The sequence below is a fragment of the Myzus persicae genome, unplaced genomic scaffold (genome assembly GCF_001856785.1).
Source record: "Myzus persicae strain clone G006 unplaced genomic scaffold, MPER_G0061.0, whole genome shotgun sequence".
In the NCBI taxonomy this organism is placed as follows: domain Eukaryota; kingdom Metazoa; phylum Arthropoda; class Insecta; order Hemiptera; family Aphididae; genus Myzus; species Myzus persicae.
Window position 1 is genome coordinate 1126323 of NW_019104044.1, and position 26570 is coordinate 1152892.

Consider the following 26570-nt stretch of genomic DNA (forward strand, 5'->3'; position numbering starts at 1 on the left):
TTTTCGTGAGAAATAGTTTAATTGAGAAATAAATGTATATGTCAGTCACCCTCTTATAGTGGTTGAAAAACGGAGCTATGAACGCCAGTGGTGATTCAAGTGTACAGGGTCAGGAGAGGGCGGACAGCTGCAAGTACCGAAATTTCTGGCACCCCTTGTTGAAAAATTAAATAATCTACGAATGTACCCACTGCCAATATTCTATTAAGTATGTATTTGCGCAACTAGCTTACATATATTACTTCAGTAATGGGATGGGTGGGGGGGGGGAATTTTATTCACAACTAAGACATATTTATAAATGTACTGCTGCCCACACCCGGTGAACACTCTGCGAGGTCAATAGATGTGTGTGTGCAAAATAATTGGTGCTAATAATTGATTCTGTAGTTTCCAAGTCTTCAATCTTCATACAAATGTACATAATTTCTTTTTTTAGAGAACACAGACATATACATTATACACGACTATCTGAGAACGAAATGAGCAAAACAAGAGTAGTGCGTATAATTCTACCTTATCTGTAATCAATCCGGTTTTTTTTTTTAATATGACTTTTTACGTAAAAATACGAGTTCCAAGAAGATTTACTATTTTAAAATTCAGAAAGTAATGCTAATACCATCGCTTTAAATTAGTAAATCCTCGTGGGACAAATTGTACATGATGTGTAAGTTTATTAGTTTTTTGTTATTTTAAGTGTGCTTGTTTTATATTCATAAATTGTTATTTGATGCTAACTTCGTGTTAAACAAACTACCAGAGTACATTAACTTGTTTCTTTATCAGCGACCCTTGTAAAATATCCATTGAGGCATTTTCAAAAAAAAACAAAAAAAGTCAAAATCTCCCACTTTTGGAAATTACAGAATAATAAAATATATAGAATTAAATTAGTGATTGTTTGTCTTGTACGTTTACAATATTTTGAGTATTTTCTTAATTGGGTACTAAACTAGTTATATTTCATATAAGCTCCTAGCATATTTAAAACAACAACGAAAAAATGTCAAAAAGGTTCAATTTTCCACGATTTATATATTTTGAACTACAAGTTAGGTGCAACGAAATTGCTATAACTGTTATAATAATATTATATTTGTGCATTCAATTTCTTTAACATTCCAATTTATATGTTGACAATGTATTTTCAATATAACAGATGTAAGAACGGAGAACTCAGTATTATATATTTTAACATTTTAAAATCAAAATTTTTCCATATTATTAAAAAACCAACTATAAATTAGGTACCAAAAACGACTGACCAAATTATTTGACTCCAAAGTGATGTTCGACGTAAAAAATAAAATATGTATAAAACAATACAAATTATCATCGTAAAACCAAAATAATATGCACTCCTCCCTTCGATCAGAATCTATAAATAGGAACTTTATATTTATATAGGATTTTATTACCTATAAAAAGTATCTGGTATATTGGAAAAATGGTAAATTAGCCGTAACTTAGTGGGAAAGATACCTTATACAATTTTCTTGTTGTAAAACAGAAAAAGTACAAACAATAAACTGTCCCTCTTCAAATTATTTGAAATATAATGACAGTTAATAGTGTAGTTACCCATGTAGGTATTAATGTAATTACTGATGAGTACCAGTTGGCCGCAAATCAATATTGGAAAAAAAGTGCAGTTAACAGATTAGTGTTAGCAGCTAAAAATTTATATCATCTTTCATAAATCATAATAAATTTAAGTGTGGTCCATAGTATGTCGAGTGGTAAAAAAAAATCGTTGAGGTTTACTGGGAATTCGTTTATCGATAAATTTGTATTTTGTAAATTCATAGTATTTGCATATTGTCTGGTTATGACGCATGCATACGTTTTTTTACCCATTTGTAAGTATTAACTCCAGAAGACCAGACAGAGAAAATACCAACATTTCGAGTCCCTTAACAATGTGAAGAATGTTTATTCATTGTTACCTACTAAAATATACGAAACTTACTGTACAGGAATGACTACAACTGCAGAAGCTAGGTCTCTAGTGATGTTTATACTAAAATTGGTTGTTAAAAAAATAATAATAATCTGATGAATGATGATTACATTCAGTATAATACGTATTATTATAACACGAACCTATTCATAATGACGTATTCTACGGTGCCAACGTCACTATTGTCAATACAAATTAATAGGTAGGTATGATACAACTGTAATGATATTTGAATTTTTTTCTTAAAAATTAGTCCAAATTTCAAATAAACGTTTCACTAATAAAATAATAAATCATCATCCATAAAAAATAAAAATATATGCTTATATGGAAATAGAGGCTGACTTTGTTACCTGTTTGAACTGTGGCTATATACATTGTGTAAAAGCTGTTTTTAATTTATTATATTCGAATTTATACCGAAAACCAAATCTTATCTGATTTCACCTAAACGTAATTAGTCTTCATTATATATACACAACTGATTACCAATTGATTGAACTAATGATACTGTGAATAATACCAAGGACGAGTATTAACGCGTTAATAAGTTAATTTTTCATTATTATTGTTAACTTAATCATTAATTTAAGGAGTACAAGAAATTAACTTCTAATCAACTGAGTTAATTTTACATTTAAACAATTAAAGTTGATTTCAATTTCAATTATTTTAATTTCATATTTTCGTATAAAATGTTATTAACACCTATGATAATTATTACGACTGTTGTACGCTGGTCGTTTATACAAATTAATACTCTAAGTCACTAAATATTATTTTAATTTTACCTATGTAAAAACCGAAACTTAGTTTTCTTTTTTAATTAACTTAACTTTAATTAAAAAGTTAATATTAGCGTTCGGTCAACTTCTTCCTGAATTAAATTAATAGACACTTTTGTATTAACTTTATTTTGATTTTAATTTAACTTAACTCAACTGAGTGGAAAAATGTCAACTTGCCCAGCCTTGAATAATAGTAACAATAATAATAATTTATTCATATTGTTTATAGCGTAGTATACATAAAGATTACACAATTTAACGATTTGAAATGTATATGTATACCAAAATGTATATACAATGAAGTGCATGATATTATATAAGGTTTAGTAATGATTCTGCAGGTTTCCATTTGGAAGAACTTGGGGGGGGGGGGAGGAGGGAACAACGGAATATTTTGCAGTATCTTCATATTCGCAATAAAGACCAACAAGAGAAAACCAAATATTAAAATAAACTACATGTTAATAGTTAAGTTATTTATTTTATTTTAACAAGCATTAACTTCTTTAGCAAAAAAAAATGTTCATTCAATAATGTCAATAGGTCTAATCTAGTTAGGCGATGAACTGGTCAATATTACATTAATAAAAATAAATCTACAGATATAGAGGTCCAACAAAAACTCAGAAACCTCTCTGGTATATTTCACCCTTTACTCAAAGTTAACATTTTTTTTTTCATTATAAAAATATACTTAATGTTTTTTTTTTTGTTTTTAATGAAAAAATTTAAACTTTGATATTTGAACAAAAATGTATTTTTCGTATTGTTTTAAAACAATTCTACATTTTCTATGGCGCCATAAATAATTATTAAAACAAGTTTTACATTACCTATTCATTATTTTTACCAGTAAGTACCTATTTCATAAATTTACAAAACGCGCACTCTCGAGTTTTGGAGATATTTCTATATTTCTATATTTTTATGTTATTTTTTTTTTTTTTCATGAGTGTGACTTTGGCAAGTTTCCTCATTAGATTTTAAGAAATAAAACAAGATATCTATTTGTAATATAATAAGGGTATTCATGTATAATTGAATTATAAAATTAACTTTTGTTAAATATTTTTATTTTTCTAACGCTTTACGGTAATTTAGTTTAAAGCTCGGAGTTTTTTAAATTTATTAATAATGTCTTATACGATTTTTTTTTTGTCGAGTACCAATATTTTCTATTACCTATAATATATTATTAAACATTTTCAATCATCAATATGTAAATGATGTACCTACCCGTGTACATTTTATAATCGAACGGTATCCGTTATAACTTATACCATATTATTAACCCTTTCAGTAGGTACCATATAAATATTTCAACCATTATCTCCCGGGACCAAATAAAATAACGGCTCATGCAGTACGATAATATATTTTAGGGAACAGATTCATTGGATGGGATCTAAATGTTCTTCTGTGAGATTGAACATATTACCAGATAATATTATAGTCTTTGATATCTTGTAATCTTCATAAAATATGTTCTCTTATAATGTTGCAGTGGCACTGACGTCTTAAAATTATTTGTGCGACAGTGGGCCTTAGGGTGATTTTAATGACGACGTCTATGTGCGTTATTAGTGGTACTGAAAGGGTTAATATACCCACCTAAATAAATAATTATCATTTCTATACATTGAATGACGTTATAAATTAACATGTTTTTAGATTATCAAAGCGATTATTGCACATACATTTCTTCAACAATATAAGAGTCAATAATAATATTGCGATTAAAACTGTAGGTACCTGTTAGTAGGTTATCAACAAATCGATAATTTTACTTTTCCGGGACACTGAAATTAAGGACGCACCATAGCTCCGCATGAATAAAAATATTTTGTGAATCCGTAACTCCGCATGCACCGTATCTCCGCACGGTCGAAAATACAAACGCACCGTATCTCCGCATGGTTGAAAAAACGAACGCACCGTAACTCCGCATTCTAAAAATATTTTAACCCAAAGATGCACGAATTAAAAAAATTATTACATACTTAGAAAAAACAAACATAACAAACGATGCAACATTTCCACCCAGTATTTGGGCCAAAAAAGAAGCGACGTTGGAGAGAACTACAAACAACTGTGAGTCTTTTCACGCCAAATTTGGTGATTTATTTACATCAGCACATCCAAATATTGCTGTATTCATTAAACATTTATTAGCTATATGCAGACGGATTCTTATATAAGAATGAATTCTGCCAATAATAACGAAAGTAGGATAATTAGAAGTAAACAAAAAAATAATATACAATTTATAAATAAAAAAATCGAATTATATAATAACAACCAAATAGATAGATATAGTTTTGTAAAAAGTTTGGCTTCGTTTAATAATATTTTATTTTAACTTATTTTAACTTACATTATAATTTTAACGATTTTTCGTTGTATGCATTAATTATTATAATTTTTGTTAGATAGGTACATTTTATACCGACAATGACGATTTTTTTTGTATGCATTAATTATTATTAATTTTATATTTTATAATTACATAGTATTACCTGCAGTCTAATATTATTTTTATTTAACTTTAATAATATGTATTGTATTTTGTATATTTTAAACATTAAAAAAAATATGTGCGGAGTTACAGTGTCAAAAAAAATCTTTTATGCGGAGTTAGGGTGTTTAAAAAAAACTTCGTATGCGGAGTTAAGGTGTCGAAAAAAAAACTTGTATGAGGAGTTAAGGTGATATATTATAAAATGGCGACGATCCGTGCGGAGTTACGGCGCACCGGAAATTAAATTACACGAATATACGTGTGCCGAATAATGTTGATATAAAAACACATATCATTTTATGCATAATAATATAATGGCATGACATATTAGCATATTATTTTCTAGTTATGTCGTGTGTTTTATTATTATGTGCGTTAGTACTTAGTATCACCTTGCCGTAAACGACTGCATCATTTTGTCTGTTTGCTATCATTTTTTTATTTTTTAAAAACTGTGACTTATGGTTACGTCTTGCTTTTGTACTTGAAATCTAAACATTTAAATTATACAGCACGTCATACGAATATACTCCGTATAACTTATCGCAAATAACTGCTTTATTGGTTATGTCTGTTGTGTTTCAACTTGCAATCTTACATGACGGTTATTCAATACCCTATTCCAAAAAATGCTCACTTAATAATATTGTAAGCGTTTAACATCATTCCCAATAGTAGGTGTCCCGAACGTTCTACAAGGCCACGATATCACATACAATAATATTTACGAGAAACTGTGAACTTTCAGGTTTTTCCAAATATCATTCTTACACATACAATTTTTAGTGAACGAGATCTACATATTGGATATTACAATAATACAAGTACATAGGCACTATTTTTAACGATTTTATATTTTCCTACAGCATTAAAATATAGTACCTAAGTGGATACTCTGTCTGATTGTTGAAAAACAGTCAACTAATTAACTATTTAGGGACTTATATATGGCTATTATAATTAACATTGATCGTGAAAACAACTCTGCCATTATTGTTGTACATCTTCTTTTAATTATAATATGCATTCTCCAGAGCCAATTACAAATTACAACTTATAATATTTGATATCGGATATTTGTTGGATGTATTTGACATTCGGACATTATAGGAATGTGTGCAAACAGTATTATTTATGATTAATAATATAACATTATTTAGAGCAATCGAATTATTGAAGAATAAGAAATTTTACCAATGTACAATACAGTACATACCTACTCCAGTATTTCAGTCCCGATTACGAATTTACAGAACGTTCTTTGTGCACCATTAAAATATATTTGTATATTTTATATTATTAGAATTTAGGAATAATGGTTGCCATGATTCGGGTTTAATATAATTTTATAAGTAAAGAAAACATTATTACTTAAAAGTAATTGAATAATTGTTATCATATCAACATTAAAAAAATACATATTTATTTGATGATCAAGATTCCCGTGCCCATTATAGCACGAAAAACGGTTTTTGCCCAACAGGGGTAAAATATTTTCCCCGTAATAACCGTAAAGTGTATTAGTAGAATAGCAAATATATTTTATTCAGTTTAAACGGTTTAAGTGAAGTGATAATATTGTCTATATTTTCCATCTGTTTTATCCGGAGAATGCTTAGCATTGGGTAAACGATACCCGGATGATTCGCATTGTTCATAATTAAGCATAATATGCAAACTGTAGTCTAATATTATTATATAGATTATATAGGTACATGTGGATGTGTATCATGTTTGCTTGTATGTAATATCTATAATATTATAAACACATACCTATTACATATACATCGTGGGCGGATGAACTTTTTTAACATGAAACATGATATTCCACGTTTAAAGCAAATAATTTCTTGTTCAGTGCAAAATCGATTTTTAAAATATGAATTTTAAATCAAACTTTTGTGAGAATCACTTCAACAATAATTGCTTCATCGCAAATTTACTAATTGTTCGTCCTTCGGAAGTAAACAATATCATTGGACATTTCAATTTGTAATCATTATATTTTCTATTTTATTTCTATAACTATTATTGGGTGCAACAAGATGTTATGGTAACTGGAAAAAAAAACTATGACAAAAAATTAAAATTAAAAACTAAAGAGAACCTAAAGAGAAAATAACCAAATTATTAAAATTGTGTGTCTTATTCTAGACATATTCATACTTATAATTATCATTTATAATCACGTTGTCTCTCATACTATATCACAACATTTCATATCATTGTCATCGATATCTTATTGCATATGGAATATCAGTAAGAGGGTTTTCAAAATTGCGTGTGCCATTTTTATAACCATTGTGCATTTGTGCCATATAATTTTTTTGACAATTTTTATGTTTAATGTTTATGGCCTGGCTCATCGTTTTGTTTGTAGCACTCGAAGTGGTAGTTTAGTTTCATCAGCCGCGCATTTATTCTTGTTTTTTGAACAAGAGTCCTGACTGTCTGATGTGTTTGCCTTACCAATTCACTAACACTATGTTTTCTTCCTTTTGTTGAATTACTATCACAAACTTCACCGTTTAAAGTTGCCCCACGAACGTTCCACAAAATTATGCGCGAAAAGAGGTGAGCACTTTCCAAGTACTGTTTTGTTACTATGAATCCTTATTTGTCCACACTTGCCATCAACGTATTATGCGTATTGTCGAAATAATCCAACAACAGTTCAGTTTTTTCTGGAATGATGACTCTCGAATATTTCATACCATTTTCGACCGCGTTTTTCCATCCATTTCTACCATGTACCTACCATGAAACCATCCATTTCACCAAACAATTTAAACAATACTCTTGATTTTCTCTGTATTGTGTAGTTCTAAATTTAGACACTCTTGAATTTTTCTATTACTTACCTACTTGATTGTGTTAAATTGTGAAAACAATATTACATGTTGACATGTTTTCCAAAAATATCTGTTTTGGCAGTGGTATTTTGCTCGTTTAATATCACCATAACTAAAAGCCCAAACTTCAGGATGTGGATATAAATTAAATTCTTTATTTTTTATTTTTTATTTTTTACTACAGTGAGCATTTGTTCATAAGAAGCCAAAAATATTTTCAGCTTAAAAAATATATATCATTCGTAAACATATTATTATTGATTTGTTCACGTATAACATAAACTGAAGGACATTTTAAAAGATCAAACCAAAATTTTTATCCATACACAACTTTTTTTTAAACATGCCTTTCGTGTGCTGAAAATTTAACTTTATAATATAATATAATATATTTTAATCTTTTTTCCGTTATAATATAGTAATATGTTTTACAGTATGGCTCAACTCCATTAATTCCATGCAAGTTACAAGATACCTACGTTATTTTCTTGCAAAATAAAATCCGATCCTAAAATTAAATCAATATCGAAAATTAAATTCCCCAATTATTGTTAATAGTCCTGTAGGATACCGATTATAACACTACGGTTTCTAACTATTGTGCGGGTCTGGAACGTTCAGTTATAAAGTCCGAGAGCCCGATCACCGAAAATCTCCGAGCAATCATCACACCGACCGAGTGTATGTTGTGTGACTGTATGTCAGTATATGTGGTACTTTGGTATTGTGTTAGTGTCTGTGTACTTAAACTATACAAGGTGATTCACCAAGAATGGTCAAACCAATTTTTTTCTTCAAAAATACATTTGTTCGAATTCTGATCATAAATATACCAACTTATTACTTATTAACTTGTTTCCAAAGTCTTACGATATTTTAACCGTCAAAAATGTCAATAACATTATATCCGTTAAATAATTAACAGAAAACCAGGATTAAGGGATTTATCTGAAAAACGGAAGTTTGCATCAGCACAGAACACACTAATATAAACAATTCCAACAATTTTGAAATGTGCCAGATATTTAAGTAGGTAGGTATATCTAAAAATTCCAAAAAATCAGAATTGGAAGAAATTCATTTTTAAATGAAAATATGGGGGTGAACATGTTTGGTGAATCACTACACATCTATACTAATTTTTTCTTAATAGGTATGAATGGTATGTATACAAGGTATGCTTCTATATTATCTTTAGGTATCTAATTCACAAATAAGTAGTAATTAATAATACCGATTCGCAGAAACAATATAATACAACTAATCATTGTAATAATAATCATAGTACTAAAACGTACAGCCCTTTTATGCTCAACAATAGTAAATAAATTAAGGCAGTTATTTGACAACTGTAAATTGAATAGCATAGCCGGTAGGTACTCACAATGTTTCAAAGGCAGACAGACAGGATAGCCACTGCCCTAAAACCTAACTGAATGTTGTAACACACACAAAAACATTTATGATCGCCAGAACAAATAATAAATAAGTTGTGCTGTTGCATAAATAGTTACAAATAAAATGTTAAAAATAATATAAAAAATAACAACATTCCAGAAGACCATTTTAACTGATACAATGGGGTGCAATTAATAACTATTCGCATACATATACATTTCAATAACAAAGAAGAATAAACGGTTTATGTTGATAAGAATAAACTCATAACAGGTATTGTACAAAAAATAATGACGATTTGTGCACTTACAAATATAATACAAATCAAGGTGATTTGACCACATGATATTATTTTATTAATAACTGCACATTATTTTTGACTATACTATGGTCATAAAAGTATTTTTTTTAAAGGCTCATTCTACAACCACGCATAACGAACGCGTTCAGAACTCATTGGCTTCTAAAATTCGTATCAGTGTTATACAACGAACTGTTACAATAAATTTTGCAATAGTTGTAAATTCGTTCGATTGAGATAGGTTCTGCCTATGCATAAATCTCCAAGAGATTAGTTCCCTAACACTTTGCGGTCCTCTTAATTGCACTAATTATTTTGGAAATTTTATTGTTTTCCGGTTCAGCTGGGTGCTCAAGTAATACTTTAAGTATTGGATCTGTCTTAAAAATAGCAATGTGAATTTAAAGATATTTTTGTTGTATCTTAATGTACAATACTTTTCACAAAATATGTTTCAAAATATACGTCATTATTTTATCCGTTAAAAAATGTTACAAATTATTCTTAATTTTATGTAATTTTGTCGATGATATAATAATAATAACCAAAAATGGATAAGTTAAAAATAAAAATGCACAGTGTAATGAAAATGGAAACACTAACTACACACACAAGCACACGGTTCAAGATTCTATAGTTATTTATTTTTACCCTAAAAAAAATCAATTTATATAATAATCGGTTTGAGTAAAAATTCCCGTTTACCATGTTATTTGTTTTTTCTAATTTTATGTTAAGAAATTGAACCATATTAAGACTAGAGAATAAAATATATCAATCAAAAATGTTTGATGTTGCCTATTTAATTTTTTTACATTTTTACTATAGGTGTGCTACTTATCACAACTATAGCATTGCCCATTATAATATATTAACAAAAACCATAAATACCAGATGATTATTATTTATTTACTTGTAAAATTCTTAAATAATTATGAAAAAAATGTTGGTTAACTCGAAACAAAATTAATATTATATGATATACCAATTACATTAAATGTATTAAAAAAATAATAAAAACTGTTAGTTGTACGATAAAACATTTTATTTATTTAACATTGCAGTATATTATTGGTTACATCTACAAGACGACATTATTTATTTTATATATTATGAAAACTTGAGGCGAAATTGCACCACGATGGTCATAGATTTAAATCAAAATGTAATACTTACTAAATATACTTATAATTTTAAATATATACCAAGGTACGTAATAAAATATGCGAGTAAACTTATTTTATACATATTATTTTAGACTGTTAGAGTTTATAGTAACTGTTTAAATTTGTTTCCTAAAGTGAATCCATCAAGTTAAATAAAAATGTGCGTGTTCGCAATGTAATTGAATAATATACAAATATAAAATAACTACAACGCAAAAGAATCAATTCTAAATAGCAATATGTTAATATGATATGTTAAAATGCAGACAATATTGATTCATGACGTTGAAATCAAGTATGGTATGAAGATCATACTTTTTGAAAATAAAATAAAATGATCAGACAAAATACTAAAATCGGGTATATGTTACTCTTCTGTTGTTTCACTTAACTCGCCACAGTATTACTACAACAGGTGTGTGTTATGAAATTACAGATTAGTTACATATTTTGAAAGCTATGGTTGATAATCGTATTCAAAATATAGCTCTGCAAGTATAGAAAAGCTGTGTTGGCTGACTGTTGATATTTCTTGAACATTTCACGACATTTAATTTTTTTTTTTTTTTACTGTAAGAAAAACCGGTGAAACAATTTAAAATTACCATGAACAAAGCGCCATTTAAACTTCATATTCAACTTCACGTTGCGTGCTACATACGATTTTTGTAAACATCAATTCAACCCGAAATAGTGTTAACAGAAAAATAATAAATGTCGAAAAGTTGCCCGCTTTCCACAATGATTTACCAATCTAAACATTTCATTTTTGATACTTGATTTATGTAGAAATATGGTTTTTTTTGTGCTAAAGAGGATAGAAATATCAGAGTTTCAGTATAACGTTTGGTTAACTTTTTTTAATCTTAAAAACACTAAATTATATAGTTGTGTTACGTATTCATCATATTGTTGTTACACTGAGAAGCGCGTTGATTTATTTCGATACACATTTTAAATATTTCAAAAAAACTAAACACCTAAGGGAATTATTGGTTCTACTAACGTGGACATAGAAACATACCACAAAATACTTACAAAGAAAATTAGAAAATATACTTTAAAAGTAGGTGTACGGGCCGGGAACATAAGATGATAATATGTGCGCCCGGACACCAACTTATTGCAAGCCACTAACACCTAAATCTTAATAATATGTGACACTAGAATAGCTGGGTGTGTAGTGATGTAAATAGCTCGAACAGCAGTGGTCGGGGTTGCCGGGCAAATACTGTTGAGCTATGTAATGCTTGTTATGTAAAATGTATAAAATGTATAAGTGTGTATATTGAGTGTGTGTAAGACTTAAAACTATGGAACATGGGTAACTCAACCAATGGTAACGCAGATTGCAATTATGGTAAAATATATAATATAATAATAAAAAAAATGGCCCTTTTGGCCCAACAAGTAAAAATGTATAAAAATATAATATAAGTTGCCGGTTCGGCACAACCAATAAAAGATATAATAATATTATACGGCCAAGTATAATACAATAATGTATAAATGTATAATAAATAATAATTTAGAAAAAACTCACAAATTGTCGGTGCTCGGCTGGCCAGCTGCTACCTATACAGCTATATAATAATTTCACACACAATAAAATATAATAATAAAAATGTGGCGATTAGCGCCAATAAAATATAATAAATAATAATATTACAAATGTGGCGATTAGCGCACACAAATATAAAAACAAAGGGCGATTCGCGCCCAGCACCAATGAATATAACAAAAAGGCGATTCGCGCCCTACACTAAATATATAAAAACGTGTGAGATTTTCAACTCATTCGACGCACGCCGGTGCCCTTATAACGTACGGTACTGGTATCTTATGTCGACTGATCGGACTTACGGCGGCCGTGCTAAACCTTTGCGTTCCAGCCGGCCTACGTCGGACGATAAGGCGTAATTGCATAATATTATATGTTATATAACTCACACGACAATAATAATTAAACAAAAATAAATAAACAAATAATGTGTGCGTGTGTGTGTGTGACCAGCTATTCCATTATACATTATCAACGTATACATGTATATATATTATTAAATTGTACGTATTATAATTTATAATAGTACGTGCCTTTTGGGCTACAAACAGTAGGTAAATTCTTGTGTGAAGAGAGAACATTTGCAGTTCACACGTATAAGATAGGCAATTACCCCGAGCCCGGCTCAATGACGTCACCCGTCTTTTTTCAATTCCTCAAAATGTATTGAATAATGTAAGTAAGAATATTAAACATTATACCAGTTTCCTAAGGATTGAACATTCTTTTAAATTAAAAAAAAAATCTTTTTTTTGTTCTCATTTTATTTGATAAACATAATAATATGTATAAATAATATTCTATAGCTCTAAAAATATTTAATTCTTTAATCTTTACATTGAATTTTGTGATTATATTTGATCACCATCAATAATCAATAACATACACATTTTGGGTGGTTTTTTGACCCGTGTTTAATTTGATTAAGCTTCAGAAATACTATATTATGTTTTTGTAGCTGACTACAATAACCATAATAAATAAAATGTGTTATGTCAATCAATACTCGTATTATGTAATTAGGTTAGATTTATGTCCACACGAACAATGCCCGTTCATCGATCTCGATTACGGTTTTTTCGGCGAATTTCAAAAACTGAAATAAAAGTGTACATGCTATTACATCTGTCAAAATATTATTGTTAAACTGCACAAAAATTGAGCGGATATAATGAAAACAGTTTATGATGATTTGACACATGTTATAATACAATACACAAGCTATCGCGAAAGCTGATCACAGCGTAACGTATCCAAAATGCATATTTTTATTTGTGTGCGATAAACGTGAAAAATTACTGAAACGCGAAACCAAGCGTTGGGTTCATACTTTATTGGCTGTCCTTTTTTCTTTTTCTTTTTTTTTGGCAAACGTCGCTGGGAAACTCACGACATGTATATGCAGTTGTTCACGCGGTGTTACTCACGGACCATTATCATTAAACGGTAAAACTGGGTGCAGCAGTACTTTCATCTGGAAACAGGTATAGAGGGGTATGAAAATAAAAAAAATATGAACTAGGGAAAAATTACACGGAAGGGACTTCGATTCTTGTAACCACAGGTTGTAATACATTATTATTGTTGGTGTTGTTTTTTTCTTTCCGAGTAGGTATACAGTACAAGGAAACTTCCCTCGTAAAGCTTTAGTTTTATTACTATCCGGTATACCATATACCATAGTATTTATCATATTTTTGTACTTCTTTTCCTACGAAACTATTCATACAATCATACATTGTACAGACGTATATGTAAAATAACATACCTGTACGTTTGTTTAACAGTAAGTTAGTTTTTATTTTTTAGTGTAATAGGTACAAAAACTTTATTTATAATTTATAATATACCGACCGCGACATCGAATATGCAAATATTTTTGAACGGAAATAATAATTGTTAAGTGAAATAAACCGTTATTTATACAGTACGTGTGAAATAAGTTTTTTTTAAAATCGAAAATTGATGTATTCTTACGAGAAATAAATCAAATAAATATTTACCTGAATAGCGTTTGTGTGGTATACCTATAAAATCACTTTAATATGTTAGAGCATAATATAGCGACTGATCATCATTTAAAAGTTTTTTTTTTTTATTTGTTCCGGCAATCTTATTTTATTTTCTCTGCGTGTTTCATAATATAACTCTAAATGTCTATACGAACTCAAATCAGTAAACGATTTCAAATATAAAATGTATTTGAATTATTTTCAATAATATTTTAAGATTATACAAAATATTTAATTTGAAGCTCATATTATACTGTATACTGTATAGGAGGTGTCAATTATACATGTACCTCATAATATCGAGTTGGTCACTGGATATGTTTAATTTGAATTCTAATGCAATTTAATTCATCTTATGCGAAATATGATTCTATTAGTGGAGACGGCCTGTCAGTTAATATTTTTAGGGTTGTTTTTTTTATTTTCTTATTTATTTATTTTCTTGAAATTATTTACAATCTATATGGAATATAATTAATATAATAAGCAAATTCGATAGTTAATAATGGTTATAGTGACAGGAGAAAATCATTTATGGGCAGGCTATTCAGCAGTGCTATTCGACCTGGCACCTACTTACATTTAAGGTATTATTATTTATTTTAGTAAGTCTCTAGGCCACTGGATTTTGAGTCTTCTACGTACATTACCCAGAGATGAGATAGAGGATAGGTGTTCGGCTAATGGGTTACTATGAAAACTTAAGTTGGTATGAAATTTAAATTAATACAATCTGAATATTTTACTATATGCTTATATTGATAATTGGCTGCTAAAATGTGTGTACCTACAAATTTAAATTTAAATTAATAATACGTTAACTTGAACTAATTCTTTATATCCCTATGTCTTTATTCTCCATTATATAATTTTCAGATGAGCTAAAATATTTTTAAAACTATAAAAACGTGTCTATAAAATACTGATATAATTATTTGATATAATAGTCGCGTATTATTTATTTATTTTTAATTACAACAATATAACAACATATTTTTGTCAAAAGTTGGTGTACCCAGCTTAAATATTCCAGTTTGCCAATGATTGTTTTTAGTTTTCTTTAGTTTAGTTATTTAGTGAAAAAAAATAAGACATTTTTATTTTTAACCATAAAATTATCAAAAAGATCAAATTTTCTACCGGAAACTATCCTTGATGTCGATGAACGATGCATTCTTTCTTCAATAAAAATATATTGGTTCTAAAACCAATATACGTTTTGGTATGAATCTAAAATGGTTAGTATAAATATAGAACATTCTATATAAATAGTGTATTATTGCACATTTGACTATATTATTGCTTGAAAAACAGAACGTTAGTTAAAAAAAATTATTCTTGAAACGAAACGTAGTTTTAAAAGTACTTTATAGTTTATAATAATATAAAGAAGTGCATACGAATAATCATTTATGATATGCATTGTTTATGTACGTAGGTATGCCATACACGACACATCACATTTAGTATTTATGTTCAATAACCAATGTAACCAATGATAATATTATCATTGATCGTACTAGTTTATTTCTATTAACTGAAACTAATATTCGAAAACAATTTATTATGTCTGTTTGAATCATAAAAACTAAATCGTAATGAATATTACTCACCAGCTCACCAGTGGTTCTGTTCACAGAGACATGACTATTATACCTAATAATATTATATACTATTATGTAGGTACTTGTAGCATAATTTATATTTCTCCTTATATCTTATATTTTAAATAGATTCTATAATAATGAAATAGTTTTTTTTTATTTCAATAACCAAGTCATCTCTGAATAGTAAGAATTCTTGCAGAACTTTTCATTTTATTATAAACAATATTTATAATGATAATTGGAATTTTTGTTGAAATATTCGAGGCGTCAATTACCAAGAATTTATGTTTCCGAGGGAGTCAAAATTGTCATTAATAAACTAGTAGATATTGAAGTTTTCAATATTTCACAAAATTCCTGTCTGATTACGTCAATAGCAGATGCCATGATTATGTTATTACAATATCGAGCGAAATTATACCTTTAACAAACACCCTCCTTATGTATGTTATTAACCATGTAATATTTATAAAGGTGCTATATTATATATTATGCAGTAAACATAAAATATATTTGTATATATCGTATAATATTCGTGTTGCTCGTATTGACTTAATATTATTTAATATTATTATTCGGGGACATATACATTGAAATTAAAAAACTCAAGCATCAAAATAATTTCATTTTAAACTCATGCATTGTGTTGGTATATGCTAGGACCACAATATTATAATATACAAAATGTAAAAATGGATAATGAACTGCAATATTGTTATTTTTGAATGCATCCCAAACATCTTCGTGATATCAATTATTTATCATAAAATAGTTGTACAGTGCGTAGAAGTCACGCAAAAAAAGGCTCGAGTTTGTTCCCAGGAGATTCTCACGTGGATACCTGATGGAAAAGACTGAGAAGTTTCAATATATTTAACACGAAATACTAAAATGGAGTTACGCCCGTGGTCGTCACTCATTTATTTATATAATGTCTGTCCAAATTCACAGAGACCAGAAATGAACACTATATTCCAGGCAGTCAACAATGAAGCCATTTAGGCCATTTACAACTATCAAATCAATAATTTTTTGCTCGAAAAAATGTAAATGTTTAATTTATTATAATCGTTTTCTAAAGTCAAACATAATGTAAGGTTATATACGCTTATTACATAGTAGTCTATGCTCAAAAAAAAGTATGCAACTTTAAATTTTTACTCTTAAATGCATAGTCTTACAATATGCAGAAATTCCTTAGCTCTAATCAAGAACGCAATCGTTACTATGTATAATGTGTGAGAACAGAAAACCAATTTAGCAAATATTACGACACATATTTTATTTCATCGACGAACTATTGGCTTTTAATTATTTTGAAAATCGAGATACGACCGTGACATGATGTACCATGCAGTTTCTATCGAAGAGTTTGATCATTTGAAGTGGCATGTACCCAAATTACACATTTGTATACCTTATAAAATAAATGTGAAATGATAAAAGGACCAGAATGAATGGTGACTAGTCTCAAAACTCAAAATAAATATCCACGTTTCCAGGAAAATGGCTCACTTAATGAATCGAAACTGCAATCACTCTTAAAAATATTAAATTTCTTATAACATATTTTTGTGAATAAGAGAACCTCGAGTGCATAATATTCTAACATTATACCTGTAGACAACTTAGGTAAAGGGTTGGATTGGGTATTGTTGACCTAACCGGAAGTATTGACTTACAGAGGGCCTCAGCGGCAACCATAATTAATAATTAATTAATTCAATTTTATGATTTATTCATTTTCGAATAAAATATAACTACTTGTTTAAACACATTTAAACTTTGTTATAATACTTAAGGCAATAAAACGTAATATTTTTATCAACCAAAAACAATACATATAGAGTTATTGGAATACTACCTGTCTCTGAATAGATATCTACTGATTTACAGTTTATATTATTTTAGTTAGATAAATGGTCATTAAGTCTTTCTGTCTCGTACTATAAATTACATTTTAATTGCTTAATGTATATTAAGATTTAATTGTAATAATGCTTATATTATTAACCAACAATCATGAATCATTGTGAATCTTGATAGTTATAAATAATATTTTTTATCAAAATAATTATCATTGTGTACCGATTGAAGATGTTCACAAGACAATGGAGATTGAAGTGCTAAAAATAGAAACTATAGCCAATGTCCCGACTGATCCATTTATAACATTTATCGGAGCTGATGGCTCTAACATTTTTATCCTTATTGTTTATGACTTAACAAAATTGTCACTGGTGCACTACGCTACTGTGCAAATTTTTAAGTTACTTTAAGGGGCCATCAGATGACCTGTTTCCACTCTTCGTAGAGTGATCCGATTTAGATAATTTGTTTTTTTGAAACAGAAATACTTCTGATAGGGCACATTGGATTTTCAATTTTAAAATTTCTAAGCCATACAATACAATTTTGGTTATGATCAATTTTCACTAGTTTTCGATCTTTTATTAAATTTATTTTTGTCTTAAGCAACCTAATCACAAATAAAAGTCCAGTGAGCCCTGTAAAAATTCAACTTCTTTAAAACAAACAAAAAAAAAATACAGAAAGTTTTTCTTGTATAGCGTGTTTTGATCAAAAAATGCATGCTTTTAATCTTTGGTTGGTGGAGTCGTTGACATTTGCGCCCTTTCAGTGTGTGAGTAGATAGCCTGGCGCACTCGTATAATACAACCGCACTCACACTAATTATAATTCACCATAAGACCTAACACAAAAGCCACGTTCGGCTGCAACGACATTGCATATTGCCTAAATATTACTCCTTATTAAGTGAAACAAGCAGGTTCCTCAAATCAACAGTTGTTCATATTTATATTTTGCATTTTAAGATTATGTTTTTTTCATTTTCAATGAAGGGCGCTATACTGCAGCCACAGAGACAAGGGGACGTCACTGATTCTCAGTATATATATATCAGGGGCCAGTGACTTTTTTTATGTCAAATGTCAAAAAATAAACAGACATTTTCCGCGAGTTGCACCTTACAATATACGTTAGTATATAATAATACCAAATTTAGTTAATTGAAGTTCATAGGTGTTATTAATTCAACAAGGTATATACAAACAAACTTATAATAACGATAATAATTTGTAATTTGTACACACAACTTCTATTCCTATTTTATTCGTAGGCCACACACAACTCTGGAGTATAGGACAGGCTGACCCTACTGAGGCGTACAAGGGAGCACATGGTACAAGATAGGTACGAGAATATGTCAAATAAATAACATTTTGTTACGTTATCATAACATGAACACGGTTTTATGTACCTATAAACGACGTACCTTAATGGTTAAAAATGTTAATCACAAAATTAATTTAACATTTTGATAATAATGCATGTATTCTGTTTTTCATAGTACATAGTAATATGAAGGAGCATATTCTTCGAATTTAACCGCACATATTATTATTATATGTACGGTTAAAAGGTCAAAAACTCACAGCCGTTTATCATGAAATTGAATAAATTAACGGTAAAAAAAGGATATATACAAGGGGAATATTAATCATAGAAATGTTATTTTTACCGAAAGACAAACACACACTTGAGCTTATAAATAAAATTTCAACGAGATGCTCCAAAATATTTGGGTATTTTAAAAAGTACACCTTTGAATGTTCTTTTATAAATAATGGAAGTGAAATGCTGTCAGGCTGACGAAATAGTGTTAAACAGCCGAATTATAAGTTTCGAAAACATGAGACCGGACGATTAACCACCATAATATTATATTCAGTAGGTACCTATTTAAAATGACGTGCCATTATTAATTATTATTATTGGCATTAAATCAACGTAATATTTACAATGTAATAATAATAATAATAATAACAATAGTTGTAACAATGCGAGATAGACGAGAGCTACAATCTCTTTATTTGCACATGGTACCCATATACAGTGTTTCCGCTTAATTATCGAATTAAACTTTAAAGTCAGAATATAATATTACGTCTGTGCTTTATTTCTCGCGATAACGAGACTGTCTAGGTTTTTCACGGCACACGTGTGAAGAATTAAGTGACGCGTACTCGTTATAATTGGAGGCAAAAGGCTAATTGTACGGACTTCATATATTGCGTGCGCGTGTCACGTATATTTGTGACTATACCTACCAATATTGACTACACCAACCGTGACCTGAGTGGTAATAACATAATTAAGCCATTTACTATTGCTCGTACGTTTTGTTTTTCAAACAGTGTCAGAACGGACGATTAATACAACGATTAATATATTGTGTTGTTGGTATATAGTAAACACACTTATGTTTTCATTCCTATTCCGGATATAATACCGCGATCACTTGCCAAGGAAAAAGCCAATAACCCACATCAACTAACCTCATGGCATTTAAAATCCGACAAAGATATAGACAAAATTATCTACAACCGAATTAAAAATAAATGGCAAAACGAATGGCTAAAAATGAACAATAAATTAAACAAAATAAAAATAACTACGGAAAAATGAAATGGCCCCCAACGCCTCTCAAAAGAAGACACGAAGTCGTAATAAATCGCCTCAGAATAGGTCATACACACTATACGCATGGCAATCTCGTGAAAAAAAAAGGCACTAAGAACATGCCTTACATGTGGATATCCCCTCGATGAAACACATAATTACAGAATGTAGAGACACTCAAAAACACAACACACCTGAGCACCTTCACGACGCACTAGGCAACGACAAAGAATCCATTCAAAATATAATATAATTTATGAAAAATACAATTTAGTAATTTGTACAATAATTAGTTAAAATCATTTAAGACCATATCACGTGAAAACAAACCAATAATCACCAAGTTATCGACGCTTTTTCTTTAATAATAAAAAAAATACCACGATCGTACTATATATTTTTGTATTATTGTGAAATATAAATAGTGTTCGCTGGACACTGTCGACCACGGCCGTAGACGACAAAATAAGGAAACAATTCTAAGACTTATATTTTTTTATGGACTATAGGAATATATTATATGGGTAATATTACATCGTTTGCCGTTCAGAATATTTTACATAAAAGGTACGGAACTTAAAATGTTCTATTTTCTTTCCACTTTTACGAAAATACCATGGAATATTGTCCGCATGCTTATCCGAAGATCATCGTGTGGTGTTTTTAGAATTCTTTGAGAGTTTTCCTAATGTATATCGTATTGGACTATACTCATTATTCAACTACACGTGCCGTTTTGCGTTGCCCCCGATGTTTGTAATTCTTGGAAATGTTTGTTGATTTGTATGACTTATTAACCTTTAGTTGTTATGACGAACATTAAAGAAGTACATTGAAACATTGGTGATCGATGTGTCCAGAATTTGTAATTTGCAATTGAGTGAGGGAGAGCAATACAGAAATCGACTGTAATATTTATCATAATTTCTATGAATGAAATATTTCTTTTATAACACTTTAGCGCTATTAAATTCTGATAAATATATTAATGTACACTATTATGTGAATAAAGAAAAAATACTCGTCTTAAAAAAAGATCAAAATACCAAATGTTGTGAAAATGATCTCAAAAAAATTAAATAAATCTATGTTATTTTGGCAACAAAGTTTGATTGTTCTGTAATTAATCGTTTCTTTAAATATTATGAAATGGGCTTTGTTAATTATTTGTTTTTTTTTCTTTTTTGATACCCTCCAAAAAAAGTCATAAATACAGAATGCTGCATTCTGGCAATAGACGTTTGAGTGGGTGTGTGCATGGACGAGAGTCTTTTAACTATCAACCCTAACTAACCCGTTTTGTTTTCAATGTTTGAAAGTTATTTAATATTATAGCTCATAAAACCCATAATATTTTATGAACAATGATATTATAAAATGTGCACAATTAGTCTCACGTTTATCTTTCTCTATATTTTCTCCTAATCGCAGAGTGAACGGTCGACGAAGAGTATAACTCTGAAATCGTATGAGACGATTCAGAGCATTTTTAAATGACTGATGATCGATGGTGGAATACTAGTAAAACTATATAGACACCATCACGATTTCAACAATTATAAATCCAGTATATTTTAATAATCTATTATGTTGGAATACGTAACATGTATTATTATTGTGTGTGTATACATTTATACGTATTTACTAAAAATGTCTACGAATTTGCATGAATAATGAACAGCAGGTAGGTACATCAGCGTTGGTATGACGCAGCACCGACCGTTAACCGTTTTCACAACAATACCATCTGAAATTACTGTTATTAATCATTTCGTTTCACTAAATATTTATACGAATACAATAATTTATTACTAAGTTTTCAATCGAATGTCCATTAAATCTTAAGGTAAGATAAATGTGCGCTGTATAATACACATAAATGAACCACTCATCGCTGGCGTATCTAAAAAATCCAATCGCATTATCAATATTAATTATTACGAAAACGTGGAACCGATATTAAAATATTATGTTCTACACTTCAGTTGTTTTGGAGTATGAATCTCGATATAGTGATTTATATTTGAGCTTTCTCGGAGTACATTTTAAAGAACTTGTTCCGAGTGATATAGTAGTCACGAATATTCCAAATTAAAAACTGCGTTATTGAAATCCAATTCATTATTATCCGCGATGGAAATTTAAAGAAAAAATCAACAATATGTTACAACATATTGCATAATATAAATATAACTAATTAAGATATAAAATAAAGAAAACCAGAAATATAATGACAATGAATTAAAAAAAAACAAACATAGTAACATAGTAGGTATTTAAGACATACCTACGAATATTTTGTTGGCTACCTAACATTAAAAAAAATGCAAAATTATGTATTTGTCATTAGTTGGTATACTTACACACTAAAATTGAATATAAATTACAGTTTTTGTACATCCAACAATTGAATCATTTTTATAAATTTTTGATGAAGACATATTTTAAGAGGGTTTGGTGAAAATATCTATCCTAAGTATATTGTATTTGTTTTGCAATAATGTATGTTTTATTTTCGGGTCCATCGTAAGCTTTTGGAGATTCAAACATCAACTTTGAGCGGGTTCTGGTAGAAAACTTCATCTTGTTGGTATTTTGGGTAAAAAGAAAAAATATAAGTGTTTTAAAAAAAAAAATCAAAGAGATTAAAAAAAAAAATGCGCAAACTAAAGTATTTACAGGTTAGGCCTACACTAAATTTGTTATTTTGCTGGCCGCTGGGATTCAAAAATGGATAACAGCATGGACGTAGATACTTAAAATTCAACGAAACATTAATAATATAATTGTCTGGACAATATGATATTATTTTGAGATTTTTTTACGTTGGTGCCTAATGTTATGCTCGATTGAAAACTTGAAAACTTTATACATAATTCCTGATGAGCTTTACTTGGGTAAAGCTATTTAAAAATATTGAAAATACAAAATCAGATTTTTTTGATATACCCACCTTATGACGGATTCATTTTTTAAATCTTTAAAAAATAATCACATTTTATAGTACCGTTGCTACGGTTGTCTCTGCGAAAACGGGAATAGCCTAAATTCAAATAACTAAATGAAATGTATCTACATAAATACAAAATATTTGAAAATAAATAGTGTATCATTATGTACGTCATTTAATTAATTACTGCGGTTGTTATGCAGATTGAATGCATGATAAAGTTTTTATTTTTGGAAGGACTTGTTAAAGTGCCAAAGGGGGTTGAAATCGTCTATCCTGGCCTAAGCCGTCTTAACTTTCACCCCCCCCCCCCCTCCCACACAATCGACGCCAATGATTTTAGTTCGGATTAATATTTCAAACGATGTTAAGTAGCGGGTTGATACGTCTTGTCATAATACCTATCTGACATAAACGGATGATTTATGTACACAGTTGACATATTTACCAGGGTATTCTAATCATAGAAATGTGAATATTGGTTAGACAACGGACATTGAGTACCCATTATACATTGACAATAAGCAACGTTCATAACATTATTGCAAATAAGTCCTCACTTTGTTCTTGCTTATTAAATGATCATACTGTTCAATAATGATTAAATACCCATAATAACAAAGGTTCACCTATTCGTCGACGACATAATCTTCGAATAATTAGTGACAGCCAAAGATTCAGTAGTTTAAATTCTTCAATACTTTTAATTGGTGCACAAAGATATCATAAACAATTCATTTATTTAAGCACAGTAAAAATTAATTAATAATTGAAAATATTAAAGTATTATAATAGAGCCACCACAACGTGTTATTTATTATAAAAAAAAAAGAACATAACTATTATGACCTTTGTATAAACCGCAAGAGTCATTATTTACCAATTATTTTTTTCCTTTTTTCTACTCTGCCCATCAATATTTATTTATTTATTGTTCCTTTTTTATTGATCCTAAATATATCGGAAACTTGGGTAATTACTAATTTGTATATTTACATTAAAGCTATTACCTACATCAAGTTAAATATTAAATTCTGTAAGTTTTAAAATAAAATATGTAAGTTTGCAATGTAGTAAGAGTTGCGGGTTGGGTACTGAGGCCTGACAGATTTCCCCAGAAATGTTGCATTGATTGCAATGAGGTTACCATTAATATTTATAGAATCATTTAATTTGTAAACGGATATTATGTTTGTAATGCGTCATAGATTGGTATAGAAAAATATGCACAAATACAAATAATAAATAAAATACTGGAGATTTGTTTAAAATGTTTTATATTAAATACCATATTTATATATCAATGGCCATAATTCATACTAATTATTCTATAAATGATTTATAAATAATTAAATGTATATTGGAGAATAAAATTCTGCACAAGAATCATTATGTTTATATAATAATGTTAAATGGACACAATCACTAATATTTTCAACTTATTTTCCAAATTTTACTGATGGAGTATCGTCCTTACTACTTATTGTTCAAAAAAACGGTATATGGCCTATATCATTCTATACTCTTTGATTAGAAATACTTAATAGGTAGCGAGGTTCCATGATGTGAATTTACCCTGACATAAATTATTTTCTTCTAACTTGTAAGGCTGGTGGAGTATTGTACCACCAATATTTATTCGAAATCCTCATAGACATAATTTATCTTTGAGCACTGAAATGATAATATTGAGAATTATTTGAGTTTTTTTATTATTCTAGAAAAAATATTTTTGTACTTTCGGTAGATACGATAGATATGTAACACATATTGATTTATCAACCATATTTTCAATGTTAAATCAGTGGTCGTCGTCGATTCATCGCTGCACGTGTTATACGGTATAAGCCTTATATATTAGTAATAATTGTGTAATCATATAATATATTATTAAATTATATATACTCACACATATTTACATGGTTTTACATATACATACTACATAGTAATATGTGAATGTACATATTATCAAAATAGAATCGTACATGCAATAAAAAACCACGACGGTTTCTGGGTCTTCTGGTTTTTTGGGTCCACAACAAATTATTAAATTGAATAATATTAATACTCAAAAAAAAAAATAATAAATGTATTCTGGTATGCGTCATCTGGAATTGAATGTAAAAGAAAACATAATATTTAGGTCAATGTCGCTTGGAGGGATCTGCAGACGCGAGAATTGTCATTTTAAAGAAACTTTGCTGGAGATATTGTTCAATTCCGAAAAAGGAAAACGCGTTATTTCCTCAGTAAAGATAACATAAAATATTATTCGTCTCACATATGAAATGCTGGGGATGATTTATGCAGTCAAGATAAAGCTCGTACCACAACTAAAACGTTGAACGTGGGACCAATAAGATCGTTTAAACAATATACGCATTTGAGACCACCACACTCGGCTAGGGTCAGGTTAGGCGTGTGTGTGTGTGTGTGTGTATTTGTGTGTGTGTATATATATATATATATATATATTGTAGAGTGTATAGGATTGGTAGGATCATTATGGAGGATTATATGTTGTTTTTATTGTGTTGCATTCTGGAGCTGAATTGAAATAGACAATTAAACGGTTAAGAAAAAGTCACGTACATATTTACGGAACTGCAGCGTTATTTATCTAATAGTCACAAATAAAAGTTAAGTACTAAATGTTTGATAAAACGTAAATAGACCTTTCATATTATCATTAAAATTGTCAATTGATGCTATAAAACTAAATAAATAAATAACAAAGATAAAGTAGAGAAAAAAAAAAATGAAATATTGTTTCTTGTACGTCCACTGACCACTGTTGTAGTACTCGCGCATGCATGTTTTTCGCCAGGAAAAAATAAAAAATGTCGTCGAAAAATGTACTATGCCAGTATGTCTTTTATTTCGATGGCCGCGACGGCGATCCTTTATAAAATAAATATTATGCGCACCTACCATTGGCTCGATAGCTTTTATCGTCAAAATGTACTTAA

At 29.1% G+C, this 26570-nt stretch overlaps 1 protein-coding gene across 3 annotated transcripts in view; it reads left to right on the forward strand.

Moving 5' to 3' along the window:
• The window catches only part of LOC111037943 (probable G-protein coupled receptor CG31760), a 171107-nt gene that overhangs the window by 92131 nt on the left and 52406 nt on the right, over positions 1 to 26570 (forward strand). The gene's annotated exons all lie outside the window — the stretch shown is intronic.